We start from the raw sequence: 27,512 nt of genomic DNA, 5'->3' as shown, positions 1-27,512 counted from the left end.
GTCCCATGTGGGGCTAATAGTTAATCCCCATTTTACAGATGAGGAACTGAGGCACGGAGAAGCTAAGTAACTCGCCCAAAGTCACACAGCTGGTAAACTGAGCTGGGATTAGAACCCACGTCCTCTGATTCCCAAGCCCAGGCTTCTCTAAGCCACACTGCTAAAATGGAGATTAAGACTGGAAGCCCCACTGGGGACAAGGACTGTGTCCAATCTGATTACTTTGTATCTATCCCAGTGCTTAGAACAGTTCCTGGCACATAGCGCTTAACAAATACCTTTTATTTTATTTTTTAAAAAAGGAATAGCCTTGGACTTTTAAAAGAAAGCGGCCAGAACGAGGAAGGAAGGGAACCAGCCATGCTGAGTGGGAGGTTGTTCAAAGGGAGGCCAGAAAATTAAAGGTACAAAGGAACCAGGAAGGAACTGTCAAACCAAGTAAAGGCAAAGGTGGGAACAGGGGGCCGGGCTTCCCCTTATACTGTATTCATTTTGTGTATAGGTTTGAGAGGTCTGATTTAGGCAGATGCAGTGTAGTTGCTGTAGCAGCTGAATACCCACTTGGGGCAGTGCACTGTACTAGACACTTGGGATGTTCAGAATAATGAAGTAATAATTGTGGCATTTGTTAAGCACTTGCTGTATGTCAAGCACTGTACTAAACACTGGGGTAGGGATAAGTGAAAGCCCTACTGCGAGCTCACCTCTTCCTGGAGGCCTCCCCAAACTGAGCCCCCCTTTTCCTCTCCTCCTCCCCATCCCCCTGCCCTACTTCCTTCCCCTCCCCACTGCACCTGCATATATGTTTGTATAGATTTATTACTCCATTTTACTTGTACATATTTATTATTCCATTTATTTTGTTAATGATGCGCATCTATTTATTCTGATGACTTGACACCTGTCCACATGTTTTGTTTTGTTGTCTGTCTCCCCCTTCTAGACTGTGAGCCCGTTATTGGGTAGGGACTGTCTCTATAAGTTGCCAACCTGTACTTCCCAAGCGCTTAGTACGGTGCTCTGCACACAGTAAGCGCTCAATAAATACAATTGAATGAATGAATGAACGAATGAATGAAAATGATAATGCCCACAAGGAGCAAGACAACCATGACAATATTTACAAATAGAATCAATCAATATTTACTGAGCACTTGCTGTGTGCAGAGCACTCTATTATTCATTCATTCAATCATATTTATTGAGCACTTACTGTGTGCAGAACACTGTACTTAGTGCTTGGGAGAGTACACTATAACAAAGCACTCAATAAATACGATTGAATGAATGAACAAACAGACACATTCCCTGCCCACATTCCCTGCCCTCTAGACAATGAACTTACGGTCTAGACGGGGAGACAGACAATATAATTTACTAAATGACAGATATGGACGTAAATGCTGTGGGACTGGGAGGGGGGAAGAACAAAGGGAGCAAGTCAGGGGGACACAGAAGGGAGTGGGAGAAGAGGAAAGGAGGGCTTAGTCAGGGAAAGACTTTGGGAGGAGATGTGCCTTTAAGCACTTGGCACTGTACAACTTTGCGTAGAGGTGTAAACATCTATGCCACTATAAAGCCCCACTTCTCTCTCCCCCTTTATTCAGGGCACCAATTTTTCATCCACTCTCACGGGATCTCAGGAAAACCTGCAATGACAACTCAAGCTGTTGCTTTGCCCCCTTACTTTGGGTCAGGCAGAAGATAAAGGGGCATTCCCAGGCCCTCTCTATTGTACCCTCCTGATTTCTAATATTTATTCTCATTAGATTGGCAAGCAATGTGTCTGCCTTGCATTCAGAGAGTGATTTCCTGTGAGTATATCTTCCCTGCCTTTGTGCTCCTATCTTTACTCAATAACATTTACACTGATTCTCTCCCTTCCTCTTCACCATCTTAGCTTGACTCTGGGCAGAACTTTCCATTCTCTCCCTTGCCAGTTCCTTCCTGATTGAATAACCATCAGAATCATGAACTGCTCCTTCCCGATTCTGGTCCCTTGGCTGTTTGACCATAATAATAATAATAATACTTTTGGTCTTTGTTAAGTTCTTACTCTGTGCCAAGCACTGTACTAAGCACTGGGGTAAATACAAGATAATCAAGTCCCATGTGGGGCTCGCAGCCTAAGTAGGAGGGAGAACAGGTAGCGAATCCCCATTTTGCAGATGAGGGAATTAAGGCCCAGTAATAATAATAATAATGATGATGATGATAGCATTTGTTAAGCGCTTACTATGTGCAAAGCACTGTTCTAAGCGCTGGGGAGGATACAAGGTGATCAGGTTGTCCCACTTGGGGCTCATAGTATTAATCCCCATTTTACAGATGAGGTAACTGAGGCCCAGAGAAGTTAAGTGGCTTGCCCAGAGTCACACAGCTGACAATTGGCGGAGCCGGGATTTGAACCAGCTTAGCAATTGCAAAGTGACTTGCTAAGGTCACACAGCAGACAAGTGGTGGATCTGTGATTCGAACCCAGATCCTCTGATTCTCAGGCCTGGGCTCTTCTTATTGGGCCACGCTGTTCCTCATCATATATGCAGCTCATCATTCTCAGCTTATTTGTAAACCTGCCCCTTCCCTCTCCTTTAAGGTTTCAGCAGGAAGGAAATGGGAATTTTCTAGTAGGGTTCTGGTGCCGGGGAAGCCGTGGGAGGGAAAGGAGTTGAACCGAGAGTGTAGTCGTGGTAGCGAAATGGCCAACCACATTTGATTCTGTTCCTGAAATGCTCTTCCCAGTTGCCAGCTGTTTTTTTTAATTACCACCCGCAGAAGACCCCAGCATTAAGGCCTGAGTTGTTTTCAGTGACTCTGCCGCGTATATCTGTAATTGATTTATATATCTATCTGTGTATATATTTTTTATTTATTTATATTAATGTTTGTCTCCCCCTCTAGACTGTAAGCTCGTTGTGGGCAGGGAATGTGTCTGTTGTTGTATTGTACTCTCCCAAGTGCTTCCCCACTTGCGCACCCAGTAAGCGCTCAATAAATACAACTGAATGAAAAGTCTTGACCCCCACTGACAGCAGTGGAGCTCTGTTGGGTGAGTTTCTCGCACGGGGAAGCTGGTGGGGCTTCTGGAGGAGGGAACTGAGAAACAGAGGATGGTCTTCTTCTTTCCAGGTTTCCACTGGAGGTTGCCATGGCAGCCGGCCTGTTGTCAGGAGGGAGGCTGACCTGACCTTTTAAAGCTGTTGCTACGGGAGCCATTTTGATCCCATGCCTCGTCCACCATTCATTACGAGGAAGCAGCATGGCATAATATATAGAGCCCAGGCCTGGGAGTTAGAAGGTCATGGGTTCTAATCTCAGCTCCGCCACTTGTCTGCTGTGTGGCCTTGGACAAGTTACTTCACTTCTCTGGGCCTCAGTTACCTCACCTGTAAAATGGGGATTGAGACTGTGAGCCCATTGTGGGATAGGGACTGCGTCCACCCCGATTTCCTTGTATTCACCCCAGGGCTTAGAACAGTGCCTGACACATAGTAAGCGATTAACAAATACCATAATGATTATTAATTATTATTATTATTCCTCATGGCCAGCTGGAGCCGCCGAGGACCCTCCCTGCTCCAGTTCCCCTTGGTAGGAGAGACTGTGAGACCATTTTTGGGTCTATACGTTGCCAGCTTGTACTTCCCAAGCACTTAGTACAGTGCTCTGCACACAGTAAGCGCTCAATAAATACGATTGAATGAATGAATGAATGATTAGGCACATTTTCTCCAAGAGGCCTTCCCAGACTAAGCCCCACCTTTCCTCATCTCCCAACTTGTACTTCCCAAGCGCTTAGTACAGTGCTCTGCACACAGTAAGTGCTCAATAAATACGATTGAATGAATGAATGAATGAATCTCCCACTCCCTTCTACATCGCCCTGACTTGCTCCCCTTTCTCATCCCCCCCTCCTTGCAGAGCACTTATGCATAGATCTGTAATTTTATTTATTTATATTGATGTCTGTCTATTTGTACTGATGTCTGTTCCCCCCACCCCGCCCTCAACTGTGAACTTGTAGTGGGCAGGGACTGTCACTCTTTATTTCTGTATTGTAGTTTCCCAAGGGCTTAGTACAGTGCTCGGCACACAGTAAGCGCTCAATAAATATGACTGAATGAATGATTGAATGAATTAATTAATTGCTTCTGGGCTCTCCCTGTTGGAAGGGGAGGGAGGTTGCCGGCCCTGGTTCATGTCTGCCTTGTCTGCTCCAGGGTTCTAATCCCAGCTTTGCCACTTTAAAAAAAATACATTATATGTTAAGTGCTTATTATGTTCCAAGCACTATACTAAGCAATGGGGTCGATACAAGATAATCAGGTTGGGCACAGTCCATATCATACATGGGGCTCACAGTGATAATCCCCATTTTTTAGAGAAGCAGCATGGCTCAGTGGAAAGAGCACGGGCTGCGGAGTCAGAGGTCATGGGTTCAAATCCCAGCTCTGCCAATTGTCAGCTGTGTGACTTTGGGCAAGTCACTTCACTTCTCTGTGCCTCAGTTCCCTCATCTGTAAAATGGGGGTTAAGACTGTGAGCGCCCCGGGGGACAACCTGATCACCTTGTAACCTCCCCAGCGCTTTGCACATAGTAAGCGCTTAATAAATGCCATCATTATTACTATTATTATTTTTCAGATGAGGTAACTGAGGAACAGAGAAATGAAGTGACTTGCCTAAGGTCACACAGCCAACAAATGGCATAGCCAAGATTAGAACCCAGGTCCTTCTGACTTCCAGGCTCCTACTCTATCATTCATTCAGTTCATTCATTCAATCACATTTATTGAGCCCTTGCTGTGTGCAAAGCACTGTACTAAGCATTTGGTATAACAACAAACAGACACATTCCTTCCCCCAAATGGCTCACAGTCTAGAAGGGGAGAGCCCCACTGCATTTGCCTGCTGTGTGACGTAGAGTCAATCAATTGTACTTATTCATTTTTAATGATATTTAAGTGCTTACTCTATTCCAGGCACTGTTCTAAGCACTGGGATAGATACCAGCTAATCAGGTTGGACACAGTCCATGTCCCAGATGGGACTCACAGTCTTAATCCCCATTTTTTCAGATGAAGTAACTGAGAACAGAGAAGTGAAATAATAATAATAATAATAATGGCATTTGTTAAGCACTTACTATGTGCAAAGCACTGTTCTAAGCACTGGGGGAGATACAAGGTGATCAGGTTGTCCCACGTGGGGCTCACAGTCTTCATCCCCATTTCACAGATGAGGTAACTGAGGCACAGAGAAGTTAAGTGGCTTGCCCAAGGTCACACAGCTGACCAAGTGGCTGAGGCAGGATTCGAACCCATGACCTCTGACTCTGACTCTGCAAGGTCACATAGCAGACAAGTGGTAGAGCCGGGATTAGAACCCAGGTCCTTCTGACTTTCAGGACCATGCTCTATCCACACTTCTTGAGAGCACTGTACTAAGCACTTGGGAGGCTACAATTTAACATATTTAGCAGACATGTGCCTTATTCACAGTCTCCATAGTTCTCGGCTCCTCGGTTGCCTCGTCTTTCAAATGGGGATGAAATATTCTCTCTTGCCTGTTGTGTGACCTCGAGTGGGGCAATCAATTGTATTTACTTTTAATGATATTTAAGTGCTTACTGTGTGCCTGGCACTGTACTAAGCTAATCAGGTTCTCTCTTCCTCTTAAACTGTTTGCCCCATGTGGGACAGATACAATGTCTGACCCTATTCTCTTTTATCTACTCCAGCGCTTAGGACAGTACTCGGCACAAAGGAAGCGCTTAACAAGCGTGATAATTATTATTATTACGATTACACGCCTTCCAGTACTGTCGAAGAGAGAGCTGATGGCCTGAACTCCTTGGAGAAACCCAGCCACACCCCCTCCATCTTTCCGTTCACCTCAGAGAGAGGTGTATCCCCTCTGTTTTCTCTACCTGCGGTTTCTTTTCCCATCTGTCTGGGCATTTGCAATTCCATCAGTTCATCGATGGAGAAAGAAAGCAGTTTCCGGGAGCCTCGGCTAAGCAGCAACAGGAGAACAGCCTCTCTCCCTTGGGGTGCCTCACCCCCACCTTCCTCTCTGCTCAGCCCTCCTACCTCTCCACCCTCCACTTTGTCTCTCCCTTTCTTCTCCCTCCCTCACACAGACAAGCCATTCCGACTGTCCTCAGCTGGGAGATGGGAAAGAGAATGAAGCAGAAGCTGAAAAGAGACACCCCTTCCTCCCCTGCATCTTCTCCCCTCCTGTCGCTCCCTGTTCTATGAGCAACTCGATCGCTACCCCAGAATTAAGGTACTGAGCAGGGGGGGATTGGGAGGCAGATCCCAGGGCAAGGGGAGGGAGGGAAGCAGGGGGGATTCCGGGGAGAGTCTAATGCTTCCCCTTCTCTGGGTTGCCGCAAGAGATGCGGGGGAGATCACAGTGATGTTCAGACAGGTTGTTTCTGAAGCATCTTTGCTGCGGTGGATTTCAAGCCTCTTGTGCCTTGCTGGCTCCGCTGGATTGCCCTTTTGGTCTGTGGTTATCTGGGAATAGGGCAGGTGAAAGTCACCCCATCCCAGCTCGAGGGATGCTATCTATTTTGGGGCTTTCTTCATTGGCATCTCTAGCGTCTCTCCTCCCGGGAGCTCCAGGTGGAGATGGTGGCATCTGGTACTCACTTGTTCGCCCGGGCGACAGCCGAGCTCTCTGTGGGGCGGGCCGTGGTGGGGGTCTCAGGACAGGTTCAAACCGGGGGAGGGGGAGGCCGTCTCCTGGAGGGATTTTCTTGGCCTGGCTCCCAAACAGGAATTTGCTGTTGGAAGTCGGGGCTACAAACGGATGGAGAAGCAGCGTGGCTTAGTGGATAGAGCCCAGAACTGGGAGTCAGAAGGATCCCAGCCCCGCCACTTGGCCCTTCTCTGGGCCTCAGTTTGCTCACCTGGAAAATGCGTATGAAGACTGCAAGCCCCCTGTGGGACAGGGACTGTGTCCAACCTGCTTAACTTGTATCTACCCCAGCGCTTAGAACAGTGCTTGGTGCATAGTAAGCAGTTAACAAGTGCTGGAATTATTATTATTATTGTTGTTTGACTGTCTTGCTGGCTCTGTCCTCTGACTCTCCATTTCTGGTTCCACTCTTAGGGCATCAAAAAGAAACCGCCAAAGGCAATTCCAGAATTTATGTACTGAACCCTCTGGGAGGGAGAAGCCATTTAGGAACAATTCTTGCTTCATCCCCTGCAGTCGGGCATGGCGAAGGGCCTCGCTGGAGGTGATGGGAATCAGGTGGTGGGAGTTTTCAGAGTTTGAGGATCTGGACGAAGCTGTCTAAGACACCTTTTCCCTTTCTCCTTCCCCCTTTCAACCCCCTCCATTGGTATTTAACAGTGTTGGACTTTGTCAGTAAGCAGGAACTGACTCAGAACCTAGAAGCAGTGCGGCCTAGTGGAAAGAACACAGGCCTGGGAGTTAGAGGACCTGAGTTCTAATCTCGGCTCTGCCACCTGTCTGCTGTGTGATCTTGGGCCACTTAAATTCTGAGCCTCAATTACATCATCTGTAAAATGGGGATTAAGACTGTGAGCCCCATATGGGACATGGGAGTGTCCAACTGGATTACTTAATATCTACCCTAGTGCTTAGAGCAGTGCTTGACATGCAGAAAACCAAATGCTTATTTAGCCAATGCTATTATTATTATTATTATTATTATCATCATCCTATACTCTGCCACTGGGGATTCTGCTTCTCAAGATCTTGGGAAGCCTCGTATGCTGCCCAGTTTTGGAGAAAGTTGTCTCAGGTTGACATGAGGTGAGTCAGAGAGAGGATGAAAGGAGAGACATTACCAATCAATGGCATTTATTGAGCACTTACTATGTGCAGAGCACTGCACTAATTGCTTGGGACAGTAGTGTACAGCAGTTTGCAGACACATTCCCTCCCTATAAAAGTAGACAGACATTACTATAAATAGGTAAATTAGTAATTTATAATACATAATTTAAAGATAAGTGCGGTGGAGGGTATGGCGGAGCTGAGGGTGGGGTGAATATCAAATTCCCAAAGAAAACTCTATGGATCCATTACCGGAATGATTGCAGATGGAAGTGGGGCATTCTGGAAGAGATGTGTCCATGGAGTCGCTATGGATCAGACACAACTCAGCAGCATGAGACAAAGGTCAGAAATCCAAACGATTCATTCATTAGGTTGTATTTACTGAGTGCTTATTGTATGCAGAGCTCTGTACTGAGTGCTTGGGAGAGTATAATTCTACAATAAACAGACACATTCCCTGCCCAGAATGACCTTACAGTCTAGAGGAGGGGGAGACAGGCATTGATATAAATAAATGACAGATATGTACATAAATGCCATGGGGCTGGGAGAGGGGATGAATGAGGAGAGAAAGTCAGGGCAACGCAGAAGGGAGAGGGAGAAGAGGAAAGCGGGGGCTTAGTCAGGGAAGGCCTCCTGGAAGTGATGTGCCTTCAATAAGTCTTTGAAGGTGGGAAGTCTCAAATCTGTTGGATTTGAGGAGAGAAGGCGTTCTAGGGCAGAGACTGGCATGGGCGAGGTGGTGAGATAGGCACAGTGAGAAGGTTGACATTAGAGGAGCAAAGTGTGTGGGCTGAGTTGTGGGAGAGTAGCGAGGTGAGGTAGGAGGGGGCAAGGGCATTGACTGCTTTAAAGCCAATGGTGAGGAGTTTCTGTTAGGCTGATGCAGAAATCCAGGAGGGGTAAGATGAGTGATTGCTTTAACAGAGGAAAGGGCAGATTTTGGCTATGTTGTGAAGGTCAGACTGACAGGATTTAGTAATGGATTGAATGCGTGGGTTGAATGAGACAGAGAAGTAGTCAAGGATAGTGCCAAGGTTATGGGCTTGTGAGACAAGAAGGATAGTGGTGCTATCTACAGTGGTGGGAAAGTCAGCGGGAAGACCGAGTTTGGGTGGGAAGATAAGGAGTGATGTGAGAAGCAGGATGGCCTAATGGAAAGAGCACAGGCCTGGTTCTAATCCTGACTCTGTCAATAGTCTGATGTGTGACTTTGGGCAAGTGACTTTACTTCTCTGTGCCTTAATTGCCTCATCTACAAAATGGGGATTAAATGCCCATTCTCCCTCCTAGTGAATGTGAATCCCATATGGGATAGGACCTATAATAATAATAATAATAATAGTAATAATAATGGCATTTGTTAAGCGCTTACTATGTGCAAAGCACTGTTCTAAGCACTGAGGAGGATACAAGGTGATCAGGTTGTCCCACGTGGAGCTCACATTCTTAATCCTTATTTTACAGATGAGGTAACTGAGGCACAGATAAGTTAAGTGATTTGCCCAAAGTCACACAGCTGACAATTGGCAGAGGCAGGATTTGAACCCATGACCTCTGACTCCCAAGCCCGTGCTCTTTCCATTGAGCCACACTGCTTCTCTATGCCTGATAATCTGGTATCTATCCCAGTGTTTAGAACAGTGCTTGGCACAGTGTAAGCACTTAACAAATACCATAAAAAAAGAATGAAAAGCATTATGACTTTGTGGAAAGACCATGAGAGCTTGAGAGTCAAAGGACCTGGGTTCTAATCCCAGTTCTGCCACTTCTCTGTTGTGTGATTTCGGACAAGTCACTTAACGTCTCTGTGCCTCAGTTTCCTCATCTGCCAAATGGGAATTCAGTACCCGTTCTCCCTTCTACTTAACCATGAGCCTCATGAGAAGCAGCGTGGCTCAGTGGAAAGAGCATGGGCTTTGGAGTCAGAGGTCATGGGTTCAAATCCCGGCTCTGCCAATTGTCAGCTGTGTGACTTTGGGCAAGTCATTTAACTTCTCTTTGCCTCAGTTACCTCATCTGTAAAATGGGGATGAAGACTGTGAGCCCCCCCGGGGGACAACCTGATCACCTTGTATCCTCCCCAACGCTTAGAAAAGTGCTTTGCACATAGTAAGTGCTTAATAAATGCCATCAATATAATATATATATATATATATATATATATATATAATGAGGGACCTGTTTATCTTGTGTCTATCTCAGCACTTAGTACGATGCATATAGGGCTTAATAAAAAACATTATTATTATTATTATTTAGTAGGTTCCAGCTCTTCCCCAAGCAGAGGAGCTTTGTGAATGATAAATGTTAAATCTTCAGTCTTTCCCCAAGCACATAGTCTTTAAACTACTTAGCCAAAGGACCAGGTCTTTATTTAGTCATTCTTTCCCTTGGCTTAGAGATAGCTAGTGTATACATCCTGGCCCACGTTCAAACGGCTCTGCGTTGTGAGTCTTTTCAGAAAAGCCCTATCATCGAACCCAGGATAAACCTACAGCGTGGACAACCGGATGTCCACTGGGAGACCTCTTCCCTGGCTTTGAAATTTTTCCTAGAAAATTCAATGATGTTATCGGGTGGCAAATAGCTCAAGGAATTCTTGACTCCTGGCTGAAGTCTCTCTTTATCACTGGGGACACTAAGGATCCTTGACTCCTGGAGAAGGGCAAACTGCAAACAGCAATAGCTCACCTCATTCATCATTCATGTGCGTTGGAATGTTCCACCGTAAGCTATTGGGCGATGGGGTGGTGGAGATATCAAGCAGCATGGCTTGGTGGAAAGAGCACGGGCTTTGGAGTCAGAGGTTATGGGTTCAAATCCCGGCTCCGCCAACTGTCAGCTGTGTGACTTTGGGCAAGTCACTTCACTTCTCTGGGCCTCAGTTACCTCATCTGTAAAATGGGGATTAAAACTGTGAGCCCCCCATGGGACAACCTGATCACCTTGTGATCTCCCCAGCGCTCAGAACAGTGCCTTGTACATAGTAAGTGCTTAACAAAAACCATCATTATTGTTATTATTATTATGTGCACTGGATTCTTTCACTGTAGGCTACTAGGCAAGTGTGTGCTGTTCTCTATGCTTCTAACCCAGATTTGATTTCCCAGGTGGCTCATTTTTTTACATACAACCATGCTTTGGAGTTGTTCATTCATTCATTCATTCATTCATTCAATCATATTTATTGAGCGCTTACTGTGTGCAGAGCACCGTACTAAGCGCTTGGGAAGTACAAGTTGGCAACATATACAGATGGTCCCTACCCAACAGTGGGCTCACAGTCTAGAAGGGGGGGGACAGAGAACAAAACAAAACATATTAACAAAATAAAATAAATAGAATAAATATGTACAAGTAAAATAAATAAATAAATAGAGTAATAAATAAGCACAAACATATATACATATATACAGGTGCTGTGGGGAAGGGAAGGAGGTAAGGCGAGGGGGATGGAGGGGGGAGGAGGGGGAGAGGAAGGAGGGGGCTCAGTCTGGGAAGGCCTCCTGGAGGAGGTGAGCTCTCAGTAGGGTCTTGAAGGGAGGAAGAGAGCTAGCTTGGCAGATGTGGGGAAAACAGTTGTCCGTTTTCATTCTGCCTGCTGGGGAATGCAGGGGCACACTGTGTGCTCGTGTTAAACTTAATGAATATGGGAATAATAATAATAATAAATAATAAGTATAGGACTACTTAAGCACTTACTTTGTGCCAAGCACTGTTCTAAGAGCTGGGGTAGATACAAGTTAATCAGGTTGGGCACAAGTCCCTGTCCCTCATGAGGCTCGCAGTCTAAGTAAGAGGGAAGAGGATTGAATCCCCATTTTGCGGATGAGGAAACTGAGGCACAGAGAAGTGAAGTAACTTTCCCAAGGTCACGGGTCCTCTGATTCCCAGGTCTGTGCTCTATCTGCTAAGACATGCTGTTTCTCATGAGGATCATGTGGGAAAGGGGTTGTGGGAAGTACAAGTTATGGTACAAGTACCATAAAAAAAATAGAAAGACAAAATAAAGAAGTTGCATTGCTGTTGCTAATGCAGAAGCCCAAAATTCCAGTACTGGGGCTATTTGCCTTTAGGTCAGTGTTGTTTCCTTATTCCCTCTCCACCTCACCCAGAACCTGGGTGACTGTGTCCAATCTGATTAACTTGTATCTACCCTGGAGATAATAACAATAAGAATAATAATTATGTGCTTGTACTTTGTACTTCCCAAGCGCTTAGTACAGTGATCTGCACACGGTAAGCGCTCAATAAGTACGATTGAATGAATGAATGAATGAATGAGAAACAGAAGCAGTGTGATCTAGTGGGTAGAACTAGTGGTGAGAATAGTGTTTGGTGTGGCCCTTGGGCACATTGGGCACACGAGAAGCAGCATGGCTTAGTAGAAAGAGCCCGGGCTTGGGAGTCAGAGGTCGTGGATTCTAATCCCGGCTCTGCCCCTTATCAGCTGTGTGACACTGGGCAAGTCACTTAATTTACCTGTGCCTCAGTTACCTCATCTGTAAAATGGGGATTAAGTCTGTGAGCCCCTCGTGGGACAACCTGATTACCTTGTATCTACCCCAGCGCTTAGAACAGTGCTTGGCACATAGTAAGCGCATAACAAATACCATCATTATTATTATTATTGTTGTTCTTCTTCTTATATTTGTTAAGCACTTTCTGTGTGCCAAGCACTATACTAAGCACTATAGTACACTGAGAAGCAGCATGGCATGGCAGATAGAGCATGGGCCCGGAAGTCAGAAGGTCATGGGTTCTAATCCCAGCTCCCCCATTTGTCTGCTGTGTGACCTTGGGCAAGTCTTTTTGTTTCTGTGTGCCTCAGTTACCTCTACTGTAAAATGGGGATTGAGATTATGAGCTCTGCCTGGGGCAGAGACAGTGTCTAACCTGATTAGCTTGTGTCCATCATTCATTCATTCAATCGTATTTATTGAGCACTTTACCACCCCAGTTCTTAGTATAGTGCCTGGCGCATAGTAATAACAATAATAATGATTGGCATTTGTTAAGCGCTTACTATGTGCAAAGCACTGTTCTAAGCGCTGGGGAGGATACAGGGTGATCAGGTTGTCCCACGTGGGGCTCACAGTCTTAATCCCCATTTTACAGATGAGGTAACTGAGGCCCAGAGAAGTTAAGTGACTTGCCCAAGATCACACAGCAGACATGTGGCGGAGTCTGAATTCGAACCCATGACCTCTGACTCCAAAGCCTGTGCTCTTTCCACTGAGCCACGCTGCTTCTCTGTGAGTAAGCACATAATTATTATTCTTATTGTTATTATCTCCAGGGTAATAATAATGATGATGGCATTTATTAAGTGCTTAATATGTGCAAAGCACTGTTCTAAGCGTTGGGGAGGTTACAAGGTAATCAGGTTGTCCCACAAAGGGCTCACAGTCTTAATCCCCCTTTTACAGATGAGGTCACTGAGGCCCAGAGAAGTTAAGTGACTTGCCCAAAGCCACACAGCTGAGAATTGGCAGAGCCTGGATTTGAACCCATGACCTTTGACTCCAAAGCCTGTGCTCTTTCCACTGAGCCACGCTGCTTCTCTTTCCAGGGTAGATACAAGTTAATCAGATTGGACACGGTCACCCAGGTTCTGGGTGAATTGGAGAGGGAGTAAGGAAACAACCCTCACCTAAAGGCAAATAGCCCGAGTACTGGAATTTTGGGCTTCTGCATTAGCAACAGCAATGCAACTTCTTAATTTCGTCTTTCTTTTTTTTTTAAATGGTATTTCTCAAGTGCTTACTATATGCCAGGCACTGTTCTAAACTCTGGGGTAGGCACTAGCTACTCACGTTGGACACAGTTCAAACCCCTTTTGGGGCTCACAGTCTTAATCCCCATTTTACAGACGAGGTAACTGAGGTGCCGAGGAGTGAATTGACTTGCCCAAGGTCACACAGCAGACAAGTGGCGGATCCAGGACTAGAACCCAGATCTTCCTGATTCCCAGGCCCATGCTGTATCCACTAGGCCACGTAACTGAGGCCCAGAGAAGTGAAGTGACTTGCCCAAGGTCACACAGCACACAAATGGTGTAGCCGGGATTAGAACCCATTACCTTCTGACTCTATAGAATTCCAAGTCTTGGGAAGGCAAGTCCTCAGCTCCCCCTCCCCACTCCATCGCTCCAACTCGCTCCCCACCCCCACCCCCACCCCACAGCACTTGTGTATATATGTGCAGTTCTATAATTCTATTTACATTAATCCCTCGCTTTGATGTGTACATATCTATAATACTACTTATTTATATTGATGCTACTGATGCCTGTTTACTTGTTTTGATGTCTGTCTACCCCCATTCTTGACTGTAAGCCCGTCGTGGGCAGGGATTGTCCCTATTGCTGAATTATACTTTCCAAGTGCTTAGTACATTGCTCTGCACACAGTGAGCGCTCAATAAATATGACTGAATGAATGAATATTTAGTGCTTGAGACACCAGGGAGGTCTCTTCCACAGGCAGCTCCTTCTCCTATAGCTGTAGGCCGCGAGGGCTGCTGTCTGCCAGGTTTTCATTCTGAGGGACGGCTTAGGAGTCGTAGAGACCAGCAATGATGAGTTGCTCCTCCAATCTGTGTGTCATTATCTGCCCGGTAATTGCACTGAGAGAGAGAGAAAGTCCTTGTATCTGAATTTAGCTCTCCATTTTCTCTTCTCCCTGCCCCACAACCATGACTTCCTCTACTTAACTTGCTACCCATAGTTCAGAGCTCTGTCCAAACAAAAAGGAATGTGCAAAAATAATGATTTCACTTTCCCTTACTCCCATCCTTCGCACTTTGCCAAATCCCAGTCATTTTTTTTGTGGTATTTGTTAAGCGCTTCTTATAATAATAATAATGACGACATTTATTAAGCACTTACTATGTGCAAAGCACTGTTCTAAGTGCTGGGGAGTTTACAAGGTGATCAGGTTGTCCCATGGGGGTGGGGGGTCACAGTTTTAATACCCATTTTCCAGATGAGGTAACTGAGGCCCAGAGAAGTTAAGTGACTTGCCCAAGGTCACACAGCTGACAAGTGGCGGAGCCGGGATTTGAACCCATGACCTCTGACTCCGAAGCTTGGGCTCTTTCCACTGAGCCACGCTGCTTCACAGCTTATGTGCCAGGCACTGTAATAATAATCATAATGATGGTTTTTGTTAAGCACTTACTATGTGCCAAGCACTGTTCTAAGTGCTGGAGTAGATACAAGGTAATCAGGTTGTCCCACGTGGGACTCACAGTCTTCATCCCCATTTGATAGATGAGGGAACTGAGGCCCAGAGAAATTAAGTGACTTGCCCAAGGTCACACAGCTGACAAGTGGTAGAGCCGGGATTTGAACCCATGACCTCTGACTCCAAAGCCCGGGCTCTTTCCACTAAGCCATGCTGCTTCTCTAAGCTGTACTAAGCTCTGGGTTAGGTACACGCTAATCAGCTAATCATATCCCACAGGGGGCTCACAGACTTAATCCCCATTTTGCAACAGAGGGAACAGGGGCCAAGAGAAGTAAAGTGACTTGCCCAAGTTCGCACAGCAGACAAGTGACGGATCGGGATTAGAACCCAGGTCCTCTGACTCCCAGGCCTGTGATCTGTCCACTAGGTTACACACACGGACACCTGTCAGCTTTGCAGTCCTTCAAGCGCAAATGAAATCACACTAGATCCTTGCCCTGAAAAGCTCCGTGCTGGAGGAGGCTAGCAACGACTGGTCAGGTTTGTGAACAAACATCTGGGGTAATAATAATAATAATTATGGAATTTATTAAGTGCTTACTTTCTGCCAGGCACTGTACTAAGCGCTGGGGTGGATACAAGCAAATCAGGCTGGACACAGTCTCTGCCCCGCATGGGGCTCACAGTCTTAATCCCCATTTTACAGATGAGGTAACTGAGGCCCAGAGAAGTGAAGTGACTTACCCAAGGTCACACAGCAGACGAGTGGAAGAGCCAGGATAAGAACCCATGACCTTCTGACTCTCAGGCCTGTGCTCTATCCACTATGCCATACTGCTTTCCCAGAGGGTTCACCTTTAAGTGACACGCAGAGGGAAGAAACTAAAGCCCTATGTTGGACAATTTCTAACATAATAATAATAATAATGGTATTTGTTAAGCACTTACCAAGCCCCCTCCTTCCTCTCCCCCTCCTCCCCCCCATCCCCAATCAATCAATCAATCATATTTATTGAGCACTTACTGTGTGCAGAGCACTGTACTAAGCGCTTGGGAAGTACAAGTTGTTGGCAACATATAGAGACGGTCCCTACCCACCAGTGGACTCACAGTCTAGAAGGGGGAGACAGAGAACAAAACAAAACATATTAACAAAATAAAATAGAATAAATATGTGCAAATGAAATAAATAAATAAACAGAGTAATAAATACGTACAAACATATATACATATATACAGGGGTGCACCAGCCCCTTTTCCTCCCTTAGGGGCCAGCTGTCCCCAGCCTCTCCCCAAGGCTAACCGCAAGCCATAATGGCATCAAAGTGGACCAGGTAAGGTCACAGCCACCATGGATGAGCTGAACACCGGGAAGGTGAGGTTCCAGTCTTACGTGGATTACTATCATTATATGATATTTGTTAAGTGCTCACTATGTTTTGAGTACAGGGGGGAGACACAAGTTAATCAGGCCAAACAAAGTCCCTGTCCCACGTGGGGTTGCCCGTCTAACAGGGGACTTTCGGTCTCTAAGTCCCAGAGGGGCAGAGGTAGTAGCATCAGAGGATTCCACTTCTGTTTGTTGGGTTCCCATAGGGGTGGGCTACTTCAATCTTCCACCCAACCTTTCTTCTAGACTGTGAGCCCACTCTTATAAAAATAACAATAACAATAATAATAATAATAATGGCATTTATTAAGCCTTACCTCCTTCCCCTCCCCACAGCACTTCTATATATGTATATATGTTTGTACATATTTATTACTCTATTTATTTATTTTATTTGTACATATTTATTCTATTTATTTTATTTTGTTAATATATTTTGTTTTGTTCTCTGTCTCCCCTTTCTAGACTGTGAGCCCACTGTTGGGTAGGGACCGTCTCTGTATGTTGACAACTTGTACTTCCCAAGTGCTTAGTACAGTGCTCTGCACACAGTGAGCTCTCCATAAATACGATTGAATGAATGAATGTATCCAGCACTGTTCTAAGTGCTGGGGTGGATACAAGGTAATCTGGGTGGACACAGTCCCTGTCCCTCATGGGGCTCTTAATCCCCACTTTACAGATGAGGTCACTGAGGCCCCAGAGAAATGAAATGATTTGCCCAAGGTCACACAGCAGACACGTGGTGGTGCCGGGATTAAACTTCTGACTCCCACTCCCAAGTTCTACCCACTAGACCATACTGCTTTCCTGAGAAATGAGGCTTGCAGAGACATGGCGACTTGCAGTATTGATATTTACTGCTGTGGTTTGCAACGTGACCTGGGCATTTCTGGCAGGAAAGCCTGCACTCTAGCTCTAACCTCTGTCTGTTTACACTGGCAGCTGTGGAATTGTAAATTGTTTAGAGTTTCATTTACTAGCGAGTCATACACTGCCGCATCTGTAAGGAAACGGCTCTGGGTCAAAGCAAAGAAGGAAATGAAAAATACAAATAACTCTGTCTCCGACATCAGCCCAGCTGGTGTCGAGGTTATGATCACTCTCTTTTTTTTATGGTACCTGTTAAGTTCATTCATTCATTCAATCATATTTATTGAGTGCTTACTGTGTGCAGAGCATTGTACTAAGAGCTTGGGAAGTACAAGTTGGCAACATATAGAGACAGTCCCTACTCAACAGCGGGTTCACAGTCTAGAAGGGGGAGACAGACAACAAAAGAAGACATCTTAACAAAATAAAATGAGTAGAATAGATAAGTGACTTACCTCAGGTCACACAGCAGACAAGTGGCAGGGCGGGAACTGGAACCCAGATCCTTCTGACTCCTAGGCCTGTGCTCTGGCCATCAGGTCATGCTGCTTCCCGTTTTAGCCCCAGTGTTTACTATGTGCAGGCACTGTACTAAGCACTGGGGTAGATACAAGACAGGTTGAACACATGAGGCTCAGTTTTCTTCCCGATTTTACAGATGAGGTAACAGAGGTTCAGAGAAGTAAAGTGATCTGCCCATGGTCACGCAGCAGATGAGTGATGGAGCTGGGATTAGAACCCAGGTCTTTCTGACTCCCAAGCCCGTGCTTAAACCACTAGGCATCACTGCCTGGGTTTCTACAGAGTTCTGGGACTGCTCCTGGCTGAGTCTGAGTTGGGGGTCGAGGGTGTGTATAAGAGAGCTTTTATGGGTGGGATTGTTCCATCCACTAGGCCACGCTGAGGGAGTTTGCATTTGAAACTTTAGCAGAGCCCTTTCCCCCTCTCCCTTCTCTTTTTATTATATAGAGAGGCAACTGCCGTGTTTTGAAGGATTGAGTTGAGTCACATCCATGCCATAAAGCTGTGGTCAAAGGCATGGGAAATTCCCAAACAAACTTTCCCATAGAGGAGCCATTAAATTTTGAACTCTTTTTTAGGATGAGGGAGAAAACTGAGCAAGCGATCCTATAAAAGTAACTGGCCTCTTCTTTCTCCTATTGAGACTTTGAGCCCCTTGTGGGACAGGGGCTCTGTCCAAACTAATGAACATGCATCTACCCCAGCACTTAGAACAGTGTTTGATACATAACAAGTGCCCAGCAAATACCATTAGAAAAAAGAACTAAACAAAATAACTGGCACCAGCGATAGACCTGGGCTCTGCTTGTTACTGTGCAAGTGTTTGCTCTGAGAATCAATCAATTAGTGGTATTTAGTAAGCACTTACTATGTGCAGGGCACTGTACTAAACCCTTGGGAGAGCTGTATTCATTCGTTCAATCATATTTATTGAGCGTTTACTGTGTGCAGAGCACTGTACTGAGCGCTTGGAAAGTACAATTCAGCAACAGAGACAATCCCTACCCAACAATAGGCTCACAGTCTAGAAGGGGGGAGACAGGCATCAAAACAAGTAAACAGGCATCAATAGCATCAATACAAATTAATAGAATTATAGATATAGACACATCCTTAATAAAATGAATAGAATAATAAATATGTACATGCAAGTGCTGTGGGGCGGGGAGCTGGGTAGAGCGGAGGGAGGGAGTTGGGGCGATGGGGAGGGGAGGAGGAGCAGAGGAAAAGGGGGCTCAGTCTGGGAAGGCCTCATGGAGGAGGTGAGCTTTCAGGACTATGCACCAGAGATATGTTCCCTGCCCACAAGGAGCTCACAGTCAGTCAGTCATTCGTATTTATTGAACACTTGTTGCAGAGCACTGTGCTAAACACTTGGGAGAGTACACTGTAACAATAAACAGACCCATTCCCTGACCTCAACGAGCTTACAGTCTAGAAGAGGCAGAGAGCTACCCAAGTGTGTGGTGTGGGGAAGCTAACCATGTCACAGAGGGCAAAAAGCAGGACTGTTCTATGATTTCTATGCACTGAAGAATTTAATGTTAGATTACCCTTCTTGGACAACTCTTTCCACTTGCTAGGCTATGAATAGCTTCAAAAGTCTCTAGTCAGACATCTGGGAGATTCTGGAAGCTACTGACTGCTCGTGAAGAGAAGATACATGAAGGCTGTATCTATGGCTGTGAGTCACTTTGCAGAGTCAGTCCCGTGCTAAAGATTGGCATTGAATCCTGAACAAGCAGACCACCCTGGTAGTTGATTAAGCAAGTTGACTGATTAGTGGTTATGAACTGTCAGGCACCAGGGAAATCCAAAATGCAGTCCAAGAAAAAAATCATTAGCAGTTCAGAAAGCCATTGCCGAACCTTGATGCTAGGTACTTAGTACGGTGGTCTGCACTCAGGAAACGCTCAGTGAATACGATTGATGGGTTGACCGGGAGGTAACATGGGATCTAATCATGCATGGATTAATGGATGGATGGAAAACAGAATAATAAAGTCCGGCGTATCCTCTGGAAGGCTGGCAGATGAACTGAGGTAGCAAATATTATTACTCTATTTATTTTACTTGTACATATTTACTATTCTATTTATTTTGTTAATGATATGCTTCTAGCTTTATTTCTATTTATTCTGATGGCGACACCTGTCCACTGTTTTGTTTTGTTGTCTATCTCCCCCATCTAGACTGTGAGCCCGTTGTTAGGGACCGTCTCTACATGTTGCCGACTTGTACCCAAGCGCTTAGTACAGTGCTCTAAAAACAGTAAGCGCTTAATAAATACGATTGAATGAATGAATGAATGAATGAAAATATTGTACTCTCCCAAGCTTTCAGTACAGTGCTTTGCATACACATTTTACAGATGAGGTAACTGGGTCCAGAGAATAATAATAATAATGATAGCATTTGTTAAGTGCTTACTATGTGCCCTACCTCCTTCCCCTCCCCACAGCAGTTGTATATATTTGCACAGATTAATTACTCATTTATTTTACATGTACATATTTATTTTACTTGTACATATTTACTATTCTATTTATTTTGTTAATGATGTGCATATAGCCTTAATTCTATTTGTTCTGATGATTTTGACACCTGTCTACATGTTTTGTTTTGTTGTTTATCTCCCCTTCTAGACTGTGAGCCCGTTGTTGGGTAGGGACCATCTCTGTATGTTTCCTACTTGTACTTCCCAAGCGCTTAGTATGGTGCTCTGCACACAGTAAGTGCTCAATAAATACAGTTGAATGAATGAATGAATGAATGCCAAGCACTGTTCTAAGCACTGGGGTAGGTACAGGGTTGTCCCATGTGGGACTCACAGTCTTAATCCCCATTTTACAGATGAGATAACTGAGGCACAGAGAAGTGAAGTGACTTACTCAAGGTCCCACAGCAGACAAGTGGCAGAGCCAAGATTGGAACCCATGAACTTCTGACTCTTAACTGAGGCCCAGAGAAGCAACTAGCCCAAGATAACACAGCAGACAAGTGGTGGGGCCGGAATCAGAACCCAGAACCCTTTGGACTCCCAGGCCCGTGCTCTATGCACTAGGCCACACTGCTTCCCTTTTCTCCATCAGTAGGCGGCAGGGACAGTGTTGCTTCCAGTTTTCCTGCACCTGTGTTTATTGAACTCAGAGGCTCTCTGCCTCGGACAGACTGCCGGCATAGTGTAACTTTATTTCCTCTGTGAAATGATTATCTCGACCGGACCTCGTCCGGCACAAATGGTTCACATTTCTCATCCATAAAGTACCAAGCACAGCATCCTCACTGGCACGCTGCCGACCCGTTCCTGCTCATGTCCGCACACACAAGGCGATGGTTGGGGGCACAAAGTGGGAATTTAGCCCAAGTTGGCTGGCAAATTCTTTTCCAGGACAATGAGCTGAATGGGCTGAGTATGTAGGGAAGAATCAAGCTCTCTCCCTCCCTCTCTCTCTCTCTCTCTCTCTTCACTGCCTTGGTTTGCTGGTCCTTCTTCAGGCAGCCTCTCTGGGGTGGGCCAGGTTCGTAATGTCTAAGGACGTCCAAAAGACGCAGACCTGAACCCCCCACCCCAGGAGGAGGGTCGGCAGAGTCTTGTAGGTCGGGGGGCTCAGTCGGCAGCAGCCACGGCGAGGGGGATGTATTTGTCGGTGGAGCAGTTTGGTCACGTGCCTTTGGACTGTGCCCGGGCGGAAGGTACTGTATGCATTTGATAATAATAATAATAATGATGATGCTAATAATACTTGTGGTGTTTGTTAAGCACTTACTATATGCCAGGCACTGTACTAAGCATTGAGGTTGTTACAAACGCTCCCTTAATTCATCCCCCTTCCCAGTCCCACAGCACTTAAGTATGGATCTGTAATTTATTTATATTGATGTCTGCTCCCGCTCTAGACTCTAAGCTTGTTGTGGACTGGGAATGTGTCTGTTTATTGTTGTATTGCACTATCCTGAGTGCTTCGTACAGTGCTCTATGCACAGTAAGAACTCAATAAATACGATAGAATGAGGGTTGGATCAGTCTCACGTGGGGCTCACAGTTTTAATCCCCATTTTATAGATGAGGGAACTGAGGCCTAGAGAAGTGAAGTGACTTTCCCAAGTTTACACAGCAGACAAGTGGCAGAATGGGGATCAGAACCCAGGTCTTTTTGACTCTCAAATCCAGGCTCTATCCACCAGGCCACGCTGGTCCGGGGACTTATATTCATGCATCTGTACCCACCCGCGGCCGGCCGTTGGCTCGAACTGTTGTATCTGCCACGCACATGGGATCTAGGGCGAAGAGGAACCTGCTGCCCTTGCCTGTAATTGGGATTTATCAACTTGTAATCTATCTGTGGTGGTGAAAGTCTGAATTGTACTGGACAAAGGAGGAATTGTGAGAAAGCTAGTTTCATGAACGAATTTAAGCCTCACAGTCAACTGATCATTTCAGGGCAGGTAACAGGACTGAGAGGACGGGGTTCAGCTCCTGGCTGCCTTCATTCATTCAATCGTATTTATTGAGCACTTAGTGTGTGCAGAGCAGTATACTAAATGCTTGGGAGAGTACAACTACAAAAAGACACATTCCCTGCTCCCCTAAATGTTTGGCTGCTAATGGAGATGCCAGGTGAAGCCTGGCTGACCCGAAGCACAGGCCTGGGAGTCAGAAGGTCATGGGTTCTAAACCCAGCTCTGCCACTTGTCTGCTGTGTGACCTTGGGTAAGTCACTTCACTTCTCTGGGCCCCAGTTACCTCATCTGTAAAATGGGGATTAAGACTGGGAGTCCCACATGGGGCAGGGACTGTGTCCAGTGCAATTTGCTTGTATCCACCCCTGCGCTTAGTACAGTGCCTGGCACATAGCAAGTGCTTAACAAATACCATGATCATTATTATTATTAAGAGAAGCCTGCTCTTGAATGGTAGCAGATTCCAGGAAGGGCCTAGGTAATAATAATAATAATAATAACAATAACTGTAGTTGTTAAGCACTTACTATGTGCCAAGTTCTAAGCGCTGGGGTGGATACAAGTAAATAAGGGTGGATACAGTCCCTGTTCCACATGGAGCTCAGAATCTTAATCCCTATTTCACAAATGAGGGAACTGAGGCCCAAAGAAGGTAAGTGACTTGTCCAAAGTCCCACAGCTGACAAGTGGCAGAGCCACGATTAGAACCCATGTCCTTCCAACTCCCTGAGCAGTGCTCTGTCCATTAGACCATGCCATTTGCCATTCATTTGTTCAGTCAGTCATATTTAGTGAGCGCTTCCTGCCTGCTTTGATTCCTCACCCAGCCAGTGGATGTGAGGAGATGGTGGTCATAGGAATTCATCAGAGGCACAGCACCCAAGGCAACTGTACCTCGTTCTCCCCTGTCCCACCGTTGACCCTCGGCCCATGTCCTCCCTCTGGCCTGGAATGCCCTCCCTCCCCACATCTGCCAAGCTAGCACTCTTCCTCCCTTCAAAGCTCTACTGAGCGCTCGCCTCCTCCAGGAGGTCTTCCCAGACTGAGCCCCCTTTTTCTTCTCCTCCTCCCCATCCTTCCCCTAGCCCTACCTCCTTCCCCTCCCCAGTGCACCTGTATGTATGTTTGCACAGATTCCTTACTCTTTATTTTACTTGTACATATTTACTATTCTATTTATTTTGTTAATGATGTGCATCTAGCTTTACTTCTATTTATTCTGATGACTTGACACCTGTCCACATGTTTTGTTTGGTTGTCCATCTCCCCCTTCTAGACTGTGAGCCTGTTGTTGGGTAGGGACCGTCTCTGTATGTTGCCAACTTGTACTTCCCAAGCGCTTAGTACAGTGCTCTGCACATGGTAAGCGCTCAATAAATATGATTGAACGAATGAATGAATGAACCCCTGGCAACCTTCCCACCTGTAGCCTGAGGAGAAGCTGGCGGACTGGCTGAGTCTTTGAGAAACAGAGACTTTCTATAAGCCTCCTGGCAGATGGCTTTTCAGGAAGCCCTGAATTCGAGCAGCCTCTGCCAGGCTCCAGGAGTACAGCGGCCAGAAGGGAGGTCATTAACTCTTGTAGTGTTATTAGGCAGTGACCAAACTGAGTCAGGGGATCTGCTGGGCCTGGAGAGAGCTGGGCACTGGTGCCGTAGAAGGCTCAAGTTTGAAAGGCTCCTGACCAAACTGGGACCTTGGAGGGGAAGACTTGAAGAGTTGGTCAGTCTGTCGATAGAATTTATTTAGCACTTACTATGGGCAGAGCACTGCACTAAGCGCTTGGGAGAGAGAGTACAATATAACAATGTAACAGACACATTCCCTGCCCACCATGAGCTTATAGTCTAGAGTGGGAGATGGGCATTAATATGAATGTATAAATTACAGATTTGGACATAAGTGCTGTGGGGCTGGGAGGGGGGATTCATTCATTCTTTCATTCAATCATATTAAATGAGCACATACTGTGTGCAGAGCAGTGTACTAAGCTCTTGGGAAGTACAAGTTGGCAACATACAGAGATGGTCCCTACCCAACAGTGGGCTCACAGTCTAGAAGGGGGAGACAGACAACAAGACAAAACATGGAGACAGGTGTCAGAAGGGAGTAAATTGGGCAACGCAGAAGGGAGAAGAAGAAATGAGGGCTAAATCAGGGAAGGCCTCTTGGAGGAGTTGTGCCTTCAGTAAGGCTTTGAAGTGGGGGAGAGTTACTGTCTGTTGGATTTGAGGAAGGAGGGCGTTCCAGGCCAGTGGCAGGACGTGGGCGAGGGGTCGGTGGTGAGATGGATGAGATTGAGGCCCAGTGAGAAGGTTGGCACTAGAGGAGTGAGGTGCTCAGGCTGGCTGGTAGTAAGAAAGTAGTGAGGACTCAGCCCCAAATCTTCATTCATTCATTCATTCATTCATTCATTCATTCAATCGTATTTATTGAGCACTTACTGTGTGCAGAGCACTTTACTAAGTGCTTGGGAAGTACAAGTCGGCAACATTTAGAGATGGTCCTTACTCAACAACTGGCTCACAGTTCAGCGCTTAGAACAGTGCTTTGCACATAGTAAGCGCTTAACAAATACCATTATTATTATTATTATTATTATTAGAAGGGGGAGACAGACAACAAAATGAAACATATGGACAGGTGTCGTCATAAGCACAAATAGAAATAAAGCTAGATGCACATCATTAACAAAATAAATAGAATGAAGCCCCCAGGGTGGGCTGAACTAGCTCTAAATTGGGCCCTTAGTTCTAGATTAGGGGTTTCAGTCTTTTTCCCGACTCGATTTGACCAGAGAGGCTGGGACTGGGTGGCTGAGGCCTTGGGAAAGTTCCGAAGAGAACTGAGTGTGATCAGCTGTGGCCATCTAGAGGTGAAGACCTTGCATATGGAGTTGATTTTAATGCCTTTTTAAATGGTATTTGTTAAGCGCTTACTACGTTCAAGGCACTGTACTAAGCTCTGGGGTAGATACAAAATAATGAGATTGGACATAGTCTGCCAATTGCAATCAGTAGTATTTACTTAGTGCCAACTATGTGCAAAGCACTGTCTCACCGTCTCACAATCTTACTCGCCATTTGACAGACGAGTTGGCTGAGTCACAGATTTGCTCAGAGTCACACAGCAGACAAGCGGCAGAGCCAAGATTAGAACCCGGGTCCTTTGACTCCCAAGCCTGTGCTCTTTCTGGAGCCTGCTGCTTGTTGGGCTCTGAAGCTTCACCTCGATTTGCCAACTGGCCAACTCCCCTCTCTCATTTCCTGCAGCGGAGGAGGTGATGGGAAGGTGAACATAGGGTGGGCTCCAGCCTTAGAGATAAATGCATTCATCTGGAAGTGCTTGGGGCTTTGGAGAGCAGGAGCAGTGCTTACTATGGGCAGAGCATTGCACTTAGAGCTGGTCGATGGATTGCTTGGAAGAGTATATTGCAACAGAATTAGCAGTCAGGTTTCCTGCCCAGAACGAGTTTACAGTATAGAGAGGAGATTTCTACTGGGCGCTTTTATTGCCAAAGCACCTTACGTTAGTTATTGTAATTCACGCCCCACAACACCAAGATGAAGATGAAGTGGTGTTACTGGTGAGTCCTAATTTTCAGTATGTCTTTGGGAAGCAGCATGGAGTAGTGGATAGAGAACAGGTCTGAGAGTCAGAGGATCGTGGGTTCTAATCTGAGCTCTGCCACTTGTCTGCTGTGTGACCTTGAGCAAGTCACTTCACTTCGCTGTGCCTCAACTGTAAAATGGCGATTAAGATTGTGAGCCCTGTGTTGTACAGGGACTGTGTCCAACCAGACTATCTTGAATCTATCCCAGTCTTAGTACAGTGCCTGGCACATTGCAAGTGCTTAACAAACTCTATGATGATTATTATTATTATTGTTTTCATGGGTACCTTTTCCAGGCAATTTTCCAGGACAGAATTTGTCAGCTAACATTTGGGGAACCGTGGGCCCTTTACCCTGCATCCAGTCCTACCTCAGGAAGCCTGGCATCATCACATGCTCTCCTCTCCCCCCGTTTTTCCCCCCTACCCTCTCACTACCATCTTGGGTGAACCTCAGATCAAGTCTCAGGGTCCAGGCAGGCTGACAGACAGGCTGAGTAGGGGTGGAGAAAAGCCTCCAGAACCCTTGGGTGGCAACTATCAATCCAGGAGCCCCCTGGGACAATCTGGAAGTGGCATCCTGGTAACAAAATCCATCTACACCAGCATAAGCGCTCATGCTTCTTTGAGTGTTAATGAACCCAACTAAAGCATAAACAAGGCCAAAGCAGGTCAGGCCATCACCCTCTCTCCAGTCCAGAATTCTGTCTCTTACTGACTTTTGAAGGAAGAAAAGCAAACTAGGGATCTCCCTCTAGACTGTAAGCTTGTTTTGGGCAGGGAATGATGTGTTCGTTATATCGTACTCTCCCAAGCATTTGGCACAGTGCTCCGCACACAGTAAGCTCTCAATATATACGATTGATTGATTGATTGATTGGAATTGTGATCAAAAGGGCACATCCTTATGTATCCCAATTGTAGCTGGCGAATGTGTGAAGAACTATTTGAGTGATTAATAATAATAATGATAATAATGGCATTTATTAAGTGCTTACTATGTGCAAAGCACTGTTCTAAGCACTGGGGAGGTTACAAGGTGATCAGGTTGTCCCACGGGGGGCTCACAGTCTTAATCCCCATTTTACAGATGAGGTCATTGAGGCCCAGAGAAGTGAAGTGACTTGCCCAAAGTCACACAGCTGACAATTGGTGGAGCCAGTATTTGAACCCATAACCTCTGACTCCAAAGCCCAGGCTCTTTCCACTGAGCCACGCTGCTTCTCTGATTAAGGGAAACGTGGCACCAGAGAATCTTCCAGCCTGCCACTGGGGTGGCCTGGGAAGCCCTCCCTTCTCATATCTGCCAATTACTCTCCCCTCCTTCAAAGACTTACTTACTGCTCTGCACATAGTAAATGCTCAATAAATGCCATTAATTGATTAATGATTGATCCCTGAGGGCGGGGGGTCGTGTCCACCAAACTCTATTATGTTGTACTCTTCCAGGCACCTAGTACAGTGCTCTGCACACAGTGAGTACTCAATCAATACTACTACTACGGCTGATAACAATAATGATAATAATAATCTTGTATCTACTCCAGCACTTAGTACAGTGTCTGCTGTTCTCTAGACTGTAAACGCCACGTGGGCAGAGAATGTGTCGGTTTATTGTTATATTGTATTCTCCCAAGTGC

At 45.9% G+C, this 27,512-nt stretch overlaps 1 protein-coding gene across 1 annotated transcript in view; it reads left to right on the top strand.

Annotated features, from left to right (window-relative positions):
* The first annotated feature begins 6,180 nt into the window (after window positions 1–6,180).
* The window catches only part of NHSL2 (NHS like 2), a 166,360-nt gene continuing 145,028 nt past the window's right edge, over window positions 6,181–27,512 (top strand). Inside the window, exon 1 of the mRNA XM_038748435.1 lies at window positions 6,181–6,288. The gene's annotated coding sequence lies outside the window, so the exon portion shown is untranslated. The remainder of the gene's footprint in view (window positions 6,289–27,512) is intronic.

This window comes from Tachyglossus aculeatus, chromosome 6 (genome assembly GCF_015852505.1).
Source record: "Tachyglossus aculeatus isolate mTacAcu1 chromosome 6, mTacAcu1.pri, whole genome shotgun sequence".
Classification (NCBI taxonomy): Eukaryota; Metazoa; Chordata; class Mammalia; order Monotremata; family Tachyglossidae; genus Tachyglossus; species Tachyglossus aculeatus.
This window is presented reverse-complemented; position numbering and strand designations above follow the sequence as displayed.